Genomic DNA, 11,370 nt, shown 5'->3' on the forward strand with positions numbered 1-11,370 from the left:
TCTCACATATATTATACATCAAGACTCAATTGATTACCATCATTATTAACTTTTATTCTAATCACGCACGACTCACACCAAATGCAATTCTTAATACTAAACCCTTGATAATATATGGAACAATTCATCTGAAATCATATCAATTTTATAAGAAAAGTTTTATTGTCTAATATAATCATTTAACTATTTTATTTATTTTTTGTCATAATCAATGTTGTCTTTTAATATTTTTTATTTAAAGTTATACTGATTAAACTGAATGTGTTAAACAAAAGAATAGATTGATTTTATATACATTCATCCACATGCTGAAAAATTAAATGACCCAATGACCCAATAGAGGTAGGTATTAGCGGTAGGTGATAATAAATTAATAATTGAATTTATGTGATAAAAATTCATTTTATAGGTACAAAGTTTTTCAATATCTAAAATCAATCATTATGCTTAATTAATCATAAAAAAAAGTAGAATTCAAACATAATATCAATAAATATAACTCTCTACCTTCCATACAATACAAATAAAATAAATAATATCTTGACATAATTCAAACTCAAATGGATTTTATATAGAATTAAAAATTAAATACATACAAACATATTCTCATATTTTTAATGCCTTCATTACCTAAACATGCACTATTGTAATATCCCACATTAATCTAAGCACGATTATGGAATAATAAGAAGACTTAGTGGTTTAATTATACATTAAGGAATTGGCTAAGTGGTAATTAGAATGCATATAGACTCATTCTATATTGATCTAAGAGGGACTATTAAGAAGTAAGTGGATTAGTGAGAATCCAACTAAATGGCAAACTAGTAATTTTGGCATAGTTAGAGGGCATTTTGGACAATAGACATCTTGCATGAGTCATAAGGAGTTGTTTGGATGGAGGGATGTATATCTTGGTTAGAGAATCATTTCTTTTGGAGAATAAAGAGATTAGAGCCAAGAAGAACTCATAACTCATTTTCCATTTTCGTATTCCATGGCAGCCTCCACTAAAACAGGTATATCTCTCAACTCGTAACTCCGATTGAGCTGATTCCGGTCCCATTGGAAAGCTAACGAATTTCTCTTCGATTTGCACCTATGGTTCGCGTTCATAGCTTATGTTTTGAAGGAGAAAAGTGAGCTTGAAGTTGGGACATGCATGCTGATTGTGTGTTAAGGTGTGGCTGCGGATTTGATGATGAAGAATATGAATTTTGGGCAAGAAGAGATTACCATAGCAGCAAGAACATGATCTTAACCTCCATTAAATCCAAGGTGAGTCCTTAGTTAGAGACTTGGGGGAATTTGCATGCTAGTATTAGAATTGGGGCTTGAGTGATAATCCATAATTGCATGTGATCAACTTGTTAATTGATAATGTTATGGTATGTTGTATTGCTTTAACCCTTTGCATGCTGATGATTCTGTATATATGCATGTTATAAATTCGTTGGGGATCAATTATGATACTTGGAATCACTTAAAAGCCATTAGGACTGGTTTAGAACCCTTAGAAATGCAGAAAATTGATTCTGCTTCAGGGTAATCGGTTACTGGCATTTGGGTAACCGATTACTCTGTGTAAATTTGCGTTTCTGGGCATTTTTCATGCCAGTAATCGGTTACTGGCATCTGGGTAATCGGATACCCTGGGCAAAAGTGCAAAAATCAGCAAACTTTAGAAAGTCGTAACTTTCGGCTCGGGTATCGGAATTGCGCAAACTTTATATCGTCGGAAAGCTAGCGACGTGTACTTTCTAATTAAATAGGTCCCCAAACCAGAATTATTGATTTAATAATAGTGGAGCCCTACTTAATGAATCAATGAATTAGCATGGGAACTTATGTCTTTACCAATTGATTAATAATTTTTATGTTAAGCATGACATAGTTTGTTTATTGCTTATTATGATTGTGATACCCATATTTGAAAGCGTTATGCCATTATGTTTTATACATGATAATCTATGGACTCCATCGTTTTGGTTAAACGATTGGATTGATTGCATTGTTTGTGACCTTGACTTTATGTCATATTTTTGTATGCTTGAATCGAAGTGGCCGGCAGGCTAGATTGGGACGCGCTCTGACCGTGTAGTCTATGAGCCCTCCCGGACCGTGTAGTCCAATGGAATAACCCGTTCATGTGTATTGTTCGATATGGTGTGCATCTGAGCTACCGTTGCAGTGTGCTCGTGAGTTTCCGTACGGGGTTTTACTCACTTGGCGTTAACACACTTGCGTGCTCGGTATGGTGGGGTTATGCGGCTATGTAGGCTAATGCATAATGTGGTAACTCACCTCTAGTAAAGTCACGTAGACTAATACTAGGCTTTCGCCCGATGGGCTCAGGCGTCAAGGTGGCGGTTTGTACTCGGCGTAACTCACTAGCGTGAAGGAGGTTAACGGGATAATGACGCCAATTAGGCCAGGTCATGGTACGGCCATTTAGGCTTGTGGACTCGTTTAACCGTCCTGCAGTGTGCTTGTACAAGTCCCTTGACAAATAGGCAGGAGGTTACTCATCGAGGATGCATTTATTCCATAATCCTAGCCGGGGTTGTTTACACTTCTGGATTCCCCATACATGGGTATGGGTTTGCATACTTGTTTGCTATACTACGTGTATTTGTGTGAGACAAGTCCAATGGTGGACGAGTCACCTGTTTTCTCCGTACTTGTACCGGATGTGAGGTTGAACCCCGGATCAATGGTGGATTCGGTTTTGTTGATGCATGTACCCTGTAGAACTGAGTGGACCCATAGGATAGGAGGACTCACTGAGATTTAGTAATCTCACCCCAATCAACTTATATTTTTTCAGGTGCAGTTTAGTAGCGTTTGACAGATAGCAGGTTCGGATTGACGGCTTAAAGTGGTGACGGCTCGGAGACCTCGTCAGATCTCATTTTCCGCTGTGCAGATCCATTGAAGACACATGTGTTGTAATTCTTAGTAGAATTTCATGTTGTATTTTATATGGATCTCTCTATATCTATAGCTTTTGTATGTACTCATTATCAATTTTAACGTTTCATGCATAATATACTAGTCAGTTATGTATGGGGTGTTACAGTTGGTATCAGAGCAGGTCGATTCTCGGCCGAGCCATGAGACATCACTAGCAATTCCTTTCTCCTCACATGTGTGCGTTGCTAGTCTGATTTTACTAGTATCTCATTCAGTCATTGAACTTGATCAACTCATCGACTGAGTGTGGGACGGTAGAATTACGGCAGAGCCGCCACGAGGACTCGTAAACCTGTAAGTGTTGTGAACCCAAGTAGTTGGAGTGGGATGAGTAATGGATTGTTTGGACGACGTAAGTGGTGAGTATTGGAGTCGTCGAGTTTAAGGAGAGCGGTTGACGTGAAGTAGTGATACCCGAACTGTCAAGATGTGGATGGAGACAACTAGAACCCCCAGGATTTTGATTGAACAAAGTGAAACCTTCTCTAAGTCTTGGTAGTAGCAAGGGAAATCCAAATAGGATTGAGTAGGAGCCTTGTAAGGGAGATTCTCCGAAGGTGTTGAGCTGTGAATTAGTAGGATTCAGTACTGATGATGTTGCCGGTGTTAAAGTGTGACAGGTGAGCTGATAGGACAAAATGGCCTCTGGAAATGCGGACAGAAGAGTTAGACCTTTCTGATTACGCTGGTACGGACATTAATTGGATGGGTGAAGTATTAGATCTTGATTTAACTTGAAGTACCCTAAGCGAGAGTAGTTACCTAGTAAATGTTGGTGGAAGGTACGAATGTGGTAACTTACGATTGGACGAGGTTTGAATACCTGATCGATAGAAGAGGATATGTATTTCTGTTCTTATCATTTTATATTTAAGTTCTAGAACTACGCTAGATGGAATATGAAATGATGTAGAAGCGTGAAATGCAGTAACCTAAGTTCTTGTTAGTTGTTGTTCGTCTGACCCCGAGTGAAGCCATAGAACTACGCTTGACATTGGGCGTTCAGGCGAGTAAGAACTAAAATCTATCCGGAACGTCAGTAGGATGATCGCAGTTATGTTGGTTGTTAGGAACCATAGTATTCCTATTTGAACTGAATTATCCTTGGAATCTCATGCACGCGTGGGACGAGTGGGTACGCGCACGGCATGGTAATCCGAAGTTGAACATCAAATCTCCATGTTTGGTGTTTGGCTTTCCGAGTGAGTAAACCTTGATGTGTAACACTCTCAGGTTTTAGCATCCTGAGGAGTGTGGTTCGAAGGACTTGAGGAACGAAGAACCTATTGGAGGTCTGTTCAGACACTTGTCAGTTGTGACTATAGGATACACGTGGGGATCATTATACGCCACTGAGGTAGGTTACCTGGATACATGGCCTCGGAGTTGGACCACCATGTTGGTACTACTAGACGGGTATAATGCCACAGTATCGCTATCGTGCACGAGATGCGTGAGTCATCCTTTTTCCGACATGTGTGGGACAAAGGTGATCTGAAGCTCAAGGTGGAATTTTGATTTGGCACTCGTGAGACACAGATCCAGACTCTCATAAGGTATGTGGGATAAGGATCCATACATCGCACTCGATAGTAGAGGAATAACTAGACAGGCGATGATGTGATGGATCAAGACCCAATACTATACTTATGGAGACTCTGAGTGATCGTGATCGCGTGAGTTAGTATCCGATTGTACCTTGGGGATGTTCTCGTTTCGTGAAGTGTTAAGTTGGAAATCTTGCATGAGTGTCTAGAGTGAGACTCATGTGCGGTCATGATATCCTGGTCAGCATAGTGAGTGGATATCATGTACCATTGGCGACCGGTGATGGAATATGCAAGTTGTATCTTGGATCGGCTCGATGTGTGATGTGTCCGGTAAGGTATTGCTAGATACTCTGAGTAAAGAAATGTGAATCTTGGTAAAGCATAGACATTTTTGGTGTGAGAACTTCTAAGGAGTCTATAAGAGAGATGTTCCAAGTGCAAAGTGCAATTTCTTGCATTGTGGCTACACTCTGACTGTTAGAAGCACCGCAATGAAGGATGCAGCCGCCGAGGAAGTCAGTTTAGGTCAGAGGTGGAGCAGACATTAGATGACTGTGTGAATAGAGTGTGGCTATGGGTGGATTGTTATATCTGTAAGTCGCACGAGTTATCAGAGGTGATACTACGCTAAGAGAATGAAGGTGTATGGTTGGGTAGAAGTTGTGTAAAACTGCTAGAGTTATCATGAGCTGCAGTACATCGTGAAGGGTTCGAAATACCGGTTGAGCAACAAGATTTGTTGGAATGACAAACATAGCAGATGTACGCTGTAGAAATCAGTGACAAGGACGAACCTCTTTTTGGGTTTCAATGTCCTAAGATAGAAACGTGTACCTAAGTTGTGGTAGATGAACTATATGGAATGGTAGAGTAAGTAGAAGCTTGATTCTGGAGAGTATGCAACTTTGACGAGTAGTAGTTGATGATGGATGTATATGGAGACCTGGAACGTGTTGTAATTGGACAACTGTGGATAAGGAATTATTGTGTATTAAAGGAAACTAAGTGAATTATGGATATAACGTGACTCAGAGGATTTCAAGTTGTGTGACTTGTTGGAATCAGAGTCGCGCAACGGATCAAGGAAGAATCAGATAAGTCTGAGGTAGGAATGAACGGACTATTTGTAGGATTCTATGTTGGGATGAAGTATGTTCCTAAGGGAAATTGTCGAAGCGGAGTTTCGTTCGTTCTAGTCACTTGAGGATCCACCATAAACTCGAGAGGTGTTGTCAATGGGCCAGCTTGGGAATACTTTTGGGGATGGCATGCAGTCCGACGTTCGCAGGTCATCAGTTTAGCTTGCAAGTCACAAGGGTTGGACTGAGTATCAGACTGTCGAAATGCTGAAGGCTAGAGAGGACATTCAGTTGGCGCAAGTCCTTTGTGGTTATGCCTTGTGTACTATGATTGTACAGGAAGACTGGTACAATGGTTACGGATCAGTTGTTGAATTTCGCCTCTCATCAGTAGAATCTTGTTCGAAGTTGTCGAATGTCAAGGCGATAGTGCAAGACGATTACACCTTCGCGGTTTACGGTGACAGTTGTATAAGTAAAGATAAATTTGGAACAATCATCCTAAGACTTTAGGAACCAGAGGTTAAGACCGAGGAATTTGGAGATCACCTAATGGCATTGTATGGACTCGAATGGAGAATAATTTGAAGTGCTATCGTAGAAGTGACGTGGTGGCAATAATTCTCAAACAAGAAGTAATTCAAGGAGCTGAGTGGATCAGTAATGTTTGTTGAACGAGGGTGAACACACCAGAGAATGAAATGAAGGACATCCGACATGGGTGGATTATTAGAGTTTTTGAAGTTCTGGAAATCTAGTGCCGAGCAGTGAAGGTCAAGGACTCTGGAAGGATCTTTCCCTAGGTATGTCAAGACGAAGTACCTGAACAGACGTGTTGCTTGACAGTTAAGGTTCTGATCATGAATAATGGGAATACCAGTTTGGCAGATTGTGTTTCTTCGTAACGAATGACCATCAGACAGAGTGGTGAGATTATCTTAAGAGGAATGTGAGTAACATTCTTCCCCTTGGTTGGATAGATGTGAAGAGTTAGTTTTTCGCGATGATTGAAAGGAATTCGAGGACGAATTCAATTTAAGGGGGGGAGAATGTAATATCCCACATTAATCTAAGCACGATTATGGAATAATAAGAAGACTTAGTGGTTTAATTATACATTAAGGAATTGGCTAAGTGGTAATTAGAATGCATATAGACTCATTCTATATTGATCTAAGAGGGACTATTAAGAAGTAAGTGGATTAGTGAGAATCCAACTAAATGGCAAACTAGTAATTTTGGCATAGTTAGAGGGCATTTTGGACAATAGACATCTTGCATGAGTCATAAGGAGTTGTTTGGATGGAGGGATGTATATCTTGGTTAGAGAATCATTTCTTTTGGAGAATAAAGAGATTAGAGCCAAGAAGAACTCATAACTCATTTTCCATTTTCGTATTCCATGGCAGCCTCCACTAAAACAGGTATATCTCTCAACTCGTAACTCCGATTGAGCTGATTCCGGTCCCATTGGAAAGCTAACGAATTTCTCTTCGATTTGCACCTATGGTTCGCGTTCATAGCTTATGTTTTGAAGGAGAAAAGTGAGCTTGAAGTTGGGACATGCATGCTGATTGTGTGTTAAGGTGTGGCTGCGGATTTGATGATGAAGAATATGAATTTTGGGCAAGAAGAGATTACCATAGCAGCAAGAACATGATCTTAACCTCCATTAAATCCAAGGTGAGTCCTTAGTTAGAGACTTGGGGGAATTTGCATGCTAGTATTAGAATTGGGGCTTGAGTGATAATCCATAATTGCATGTGATCAACTTGTTAATTGATAATGTTATGGTATGTTGTATTGCTTTAACCCTTTGCATGCTGATGATTCTGTATATATGCATGTTATAAATTCGTTGGGGATCAATTATGATACTTGGAATCACTTAAAAGCCATTAGGACTGGTTTAGAACCCTTAGAAATGCAGAAAATTGATTCTGCTTCAGGGTAATCGGTTACTGGCATTTGGGTAACCGATTACTCTGTGTAAATTTGCGTTTCTGGGCATTTTTCATGCCAGTAATCGGTTACTGGCATCTGGGTAATCGGATACCCTGGGCAAAAGTGCAAAAATCAGCAAACTTTAGAAAGTCGTAACTTTCGGCTCGGGTATCGGAATTGCGCAAACTTTATATCGTCGGAAAGCTAGCGACGTGTACTTTCTAATTAAATAGGTCCCCAAACCAGAATTATTGATTTAATAATAGTGGAGCCCTACTTAATGAATCAATGAATTAGCATGGGAACTTATGTCTTTACCAATTGATTAATAATTTTTATGTTAAGCATGACATAGTTTGTTTATTGCTTATTATGATTGTGATACCCATATTTGAAAGCGTTATGCCATTATGTTTTATACATGATAATCTATGGACTCCATCGTTTTGGTTAAACGATTGGATTGATTGCATTGTTTGTGACCTTGACTTTATGTCATATTTTTGTATGCTTGAATCGAAGTGGCCGGCAGGCTAGATTGGGACGCGCTCTGACCGTGTAGTCTATGAGCCCTCCCGGACCGTGTAGTCCAATGGAATAACCCGTTCATGTGTATTGTTCGATATGGTGTGCATCTGAGCTACCGTTGCAGTGTGCTCGTGAGTTTCCGTACGGGGTTTTACTCACTTGGCGTTAACACACTTGCGTGCTCGGTATGGTGGGGTTATGCGGCTATGTAGGCTAATGCATAATGTGGTAACTCACCTCTAGTAAAGTCACGTAGACTAATACTAGGCTTTCGCCCGATGGGCTCAGGCGTCAAGGTGGCGGTTTGTACTCGGCGTAACTCACTAGCGTGAAGGAGGTTAACGGGATAATGACGCCAATTAGGCCAGGTCATGGTACGGCCATTTAGGCTTGTGGACTCGTTTAACCGTCCTGCAGTGTGCTTGTACAAGTCCCTTGACAAATAGGCAGGAGGTTACTCATCGAGGATGCATTTATTCCATAATCCTAGCCGGGGTTGTTTACACTTCTGGATTCCCCATACATGGGTATGGGTTTGCATACTTGTTTGCTATACTACGTGTATTTGTGTGAGACAAGTCCAATGGTGGACGAGTCACCTGTTTTCTCCGTACTTGTACCGGATGTGAGGTTGAACCCCGGATCAATGGTGGATTCGGTTTTGTTGATGCATGTACCCTGTAGAACTGAGTGGACCCATAGGATAGGAGGACTCACTGAGATTTAGTAATCTCACCCCAATCAACTTATATTTTTTCAGGTGCAGTTTAGTAGCGTTTGACAGATAGCAGGTTCGGATTGACGGCTTAAAGTGGTGACGGCTCGGAGACCTCGTCAGATCTCATTTTCCGCTGTGCAGATCCATTGAAGACACATGTGTTGTAATTCTTAGTAGAATTTCATGTTGTATTTTATATGGATCTCTCTATATCTATAGCTTTTGTATGTACTCATTATCAATTTTAACGTTTCATGCATAATATACTAGTCAGTTATGTATGGGGTGTTACAACTATTATAAGGTTGACATTAATTTTAATTTATATTCATTATTTTAATATCCATGAAAAAATAGTTGATATTAACTTTAATTTTAATTTATTCCTTTAATATTCATAAAAATATCAAATATTTCGTACAAACAGAAAGTTGGTATTGACCCTTTTTTTCTATAAAAATTAATTCAATCAATTATATGTAATTTTTTAAATAATTTTTTAAAACAAAAATATCATATATTTGATAAAAATAATATATGATATTATGACATGATACAACGAAAAATAAAATTGACTTGAAAAAATATTAGCATGTTTATATTAAAATATTAGTATTTTTTATTAAAATGTTAGCATTTATACTAAAATATGATACAAATATTTGTTAATACAAAAAAAAAAAACGAGTGACAAAAAAATTTCTTATGAAACACACAAATTTATTCTTCTTCTTTATATTTAAAACAATAATTTAATATATCAATTATAAATCTTATTCAATATATTATAACACTGTCATTTAATTTTACGGGATACATTTAAAGTATTAATTAATTAATTCAATTTTATTTTAGTTTTTCAAATTTGTTTTTGACTTAGAACAAAATGTATAGGAATAAAATGTAAAACATATTTAATTTTAAAATTTATTTCAAATGAGTGTTATTGAATACCAATTAATATAATCATTATTACTAACCAATAAATATATTTGATCACTTATTTGTCTACATTATTAATCTTTTTATTTGTATTCTACTAAAGATACACACGCCGTAAAGAAACATATCAGATGTCTAATAATAATTATGAAATTATTTCTTATAGTAATCAAACTAATTAATTATATTTTCATAATAAAAACAGTTAATAGCTATATTAAACTAATAAGGAATCAATTATCACCATAATTATATTCTTATACTAATTAAACTATTTTCCACACCTTAATTGTAATTTTTATCTTAACTATTTTCATAATTACTTTCATTTATTTTATTTTTATTTGTAGTCCTATATTATATTTTTTTTCTTCAGTTTTCATTGTCTTTATATCTTCCATAACATAGAAAATAGAGGAATAAAATTAAACAATATGAATAATTTTTCAAATGATAATTTTAATCATTAAAGTTTCTAATCGAATATAATTATTATTACAGTTTTGAAAATATTGTTAACAGATTTATTTTTTTCTTATTTTCACAAGTCTTATTGTGAAAAAGATTAATCAAAATGATAATATGATACTATTTAAAGATTAATAAATAAAATAAATCTATTAAATATATTAACCATTTTTTAAATAAATATATTTAATGCAATCTATTTTTAATACAATAAAGTAAGTATACTATCAATTTTACTTAATTATCATAATTAAAACAATTTAATAATCTTTTTTTAGTACCTAAATGTGATTTTGATGTTTATAGTCGGGAGGATCGTAGAGATGCGGGCCGGTTTTCTGTTTTGCTTGAGACCCTTTGGCGGAGTAGGAATAATATGGTATGGAAAGATACCCGGGATGATGCTTTGAGGATTGGTATTCAAGCTTATCATAATTGGTACGATTGGTTCTTAGCTAGAGATGATCATAATTTGGCGGCGGGTACTAATTTAACTATAAGTTGGACTCCTCCGTTAGTTAATCACCTGAAATGTAATGTTGATGCAGGATTTAATAATGTGTGTGGTACTACAAACAGAGGGTGGTGCTTTAGAGATCACTTTGGAATGTTTATTTCCGCAGGGGTGTCCTGGGATGTGGGTCTTCTCTCCGTTGTCGAAGCTGAAGCAACCGCTTTAAAGGAAGCAATCCAAAATGCTATTTTTCTTCAGTTATCTCACATCATTTTTGAAACCGATTGTCAGATTGTCGCTAAGGCTATTTATGCTTCTTATGCTGGTTCCTCAGAATTTAGCTTTATTATTAAATCTATTAAGCAGTTGTTAGTTTTATTTTCGAACTTTGAGGTAAAGTTCATCAATCGCCAAGCGAATTCGGTTGCCCATACGTTAGCTAAGGCGGCCAATTCTTGGTCTCGGCGTAGTTTTTTCAGATATGTACCTCCTTGTATTGAACGGTGTTTGATTAATGATATCAGTTAAGTTTGTCTTTGTCAAAAAAAATGTGATTTTGCGTTAAAAATTTATTAATTAAAAATTAATTCTATAATAATTATTATTAATGAGAGACTAATTAATAGTACAAATAAATTCAAATAAGTGATTGAGATAAATAAGGAAAATGTAAGAATATCTCTTCTTAGGGGATGTAAAAAAAATTAGGCATTA

The sequence above is a fragment of the Vicia villosa genome, linkage group LG7, assembly GCF_029867415.1.
Source record: "Vicia villosa cultivar HV-30 ecotype Madison, WI linkage group LG7, Vvil1.0, whole genome shotgun sequence".
Taxonomy (NCBI): Eukaryota; Viridiplantae; Streptophyta; class Magnoliopsida; order Fabales; family Fabaceae; genus Vicia; species Vicia villosa.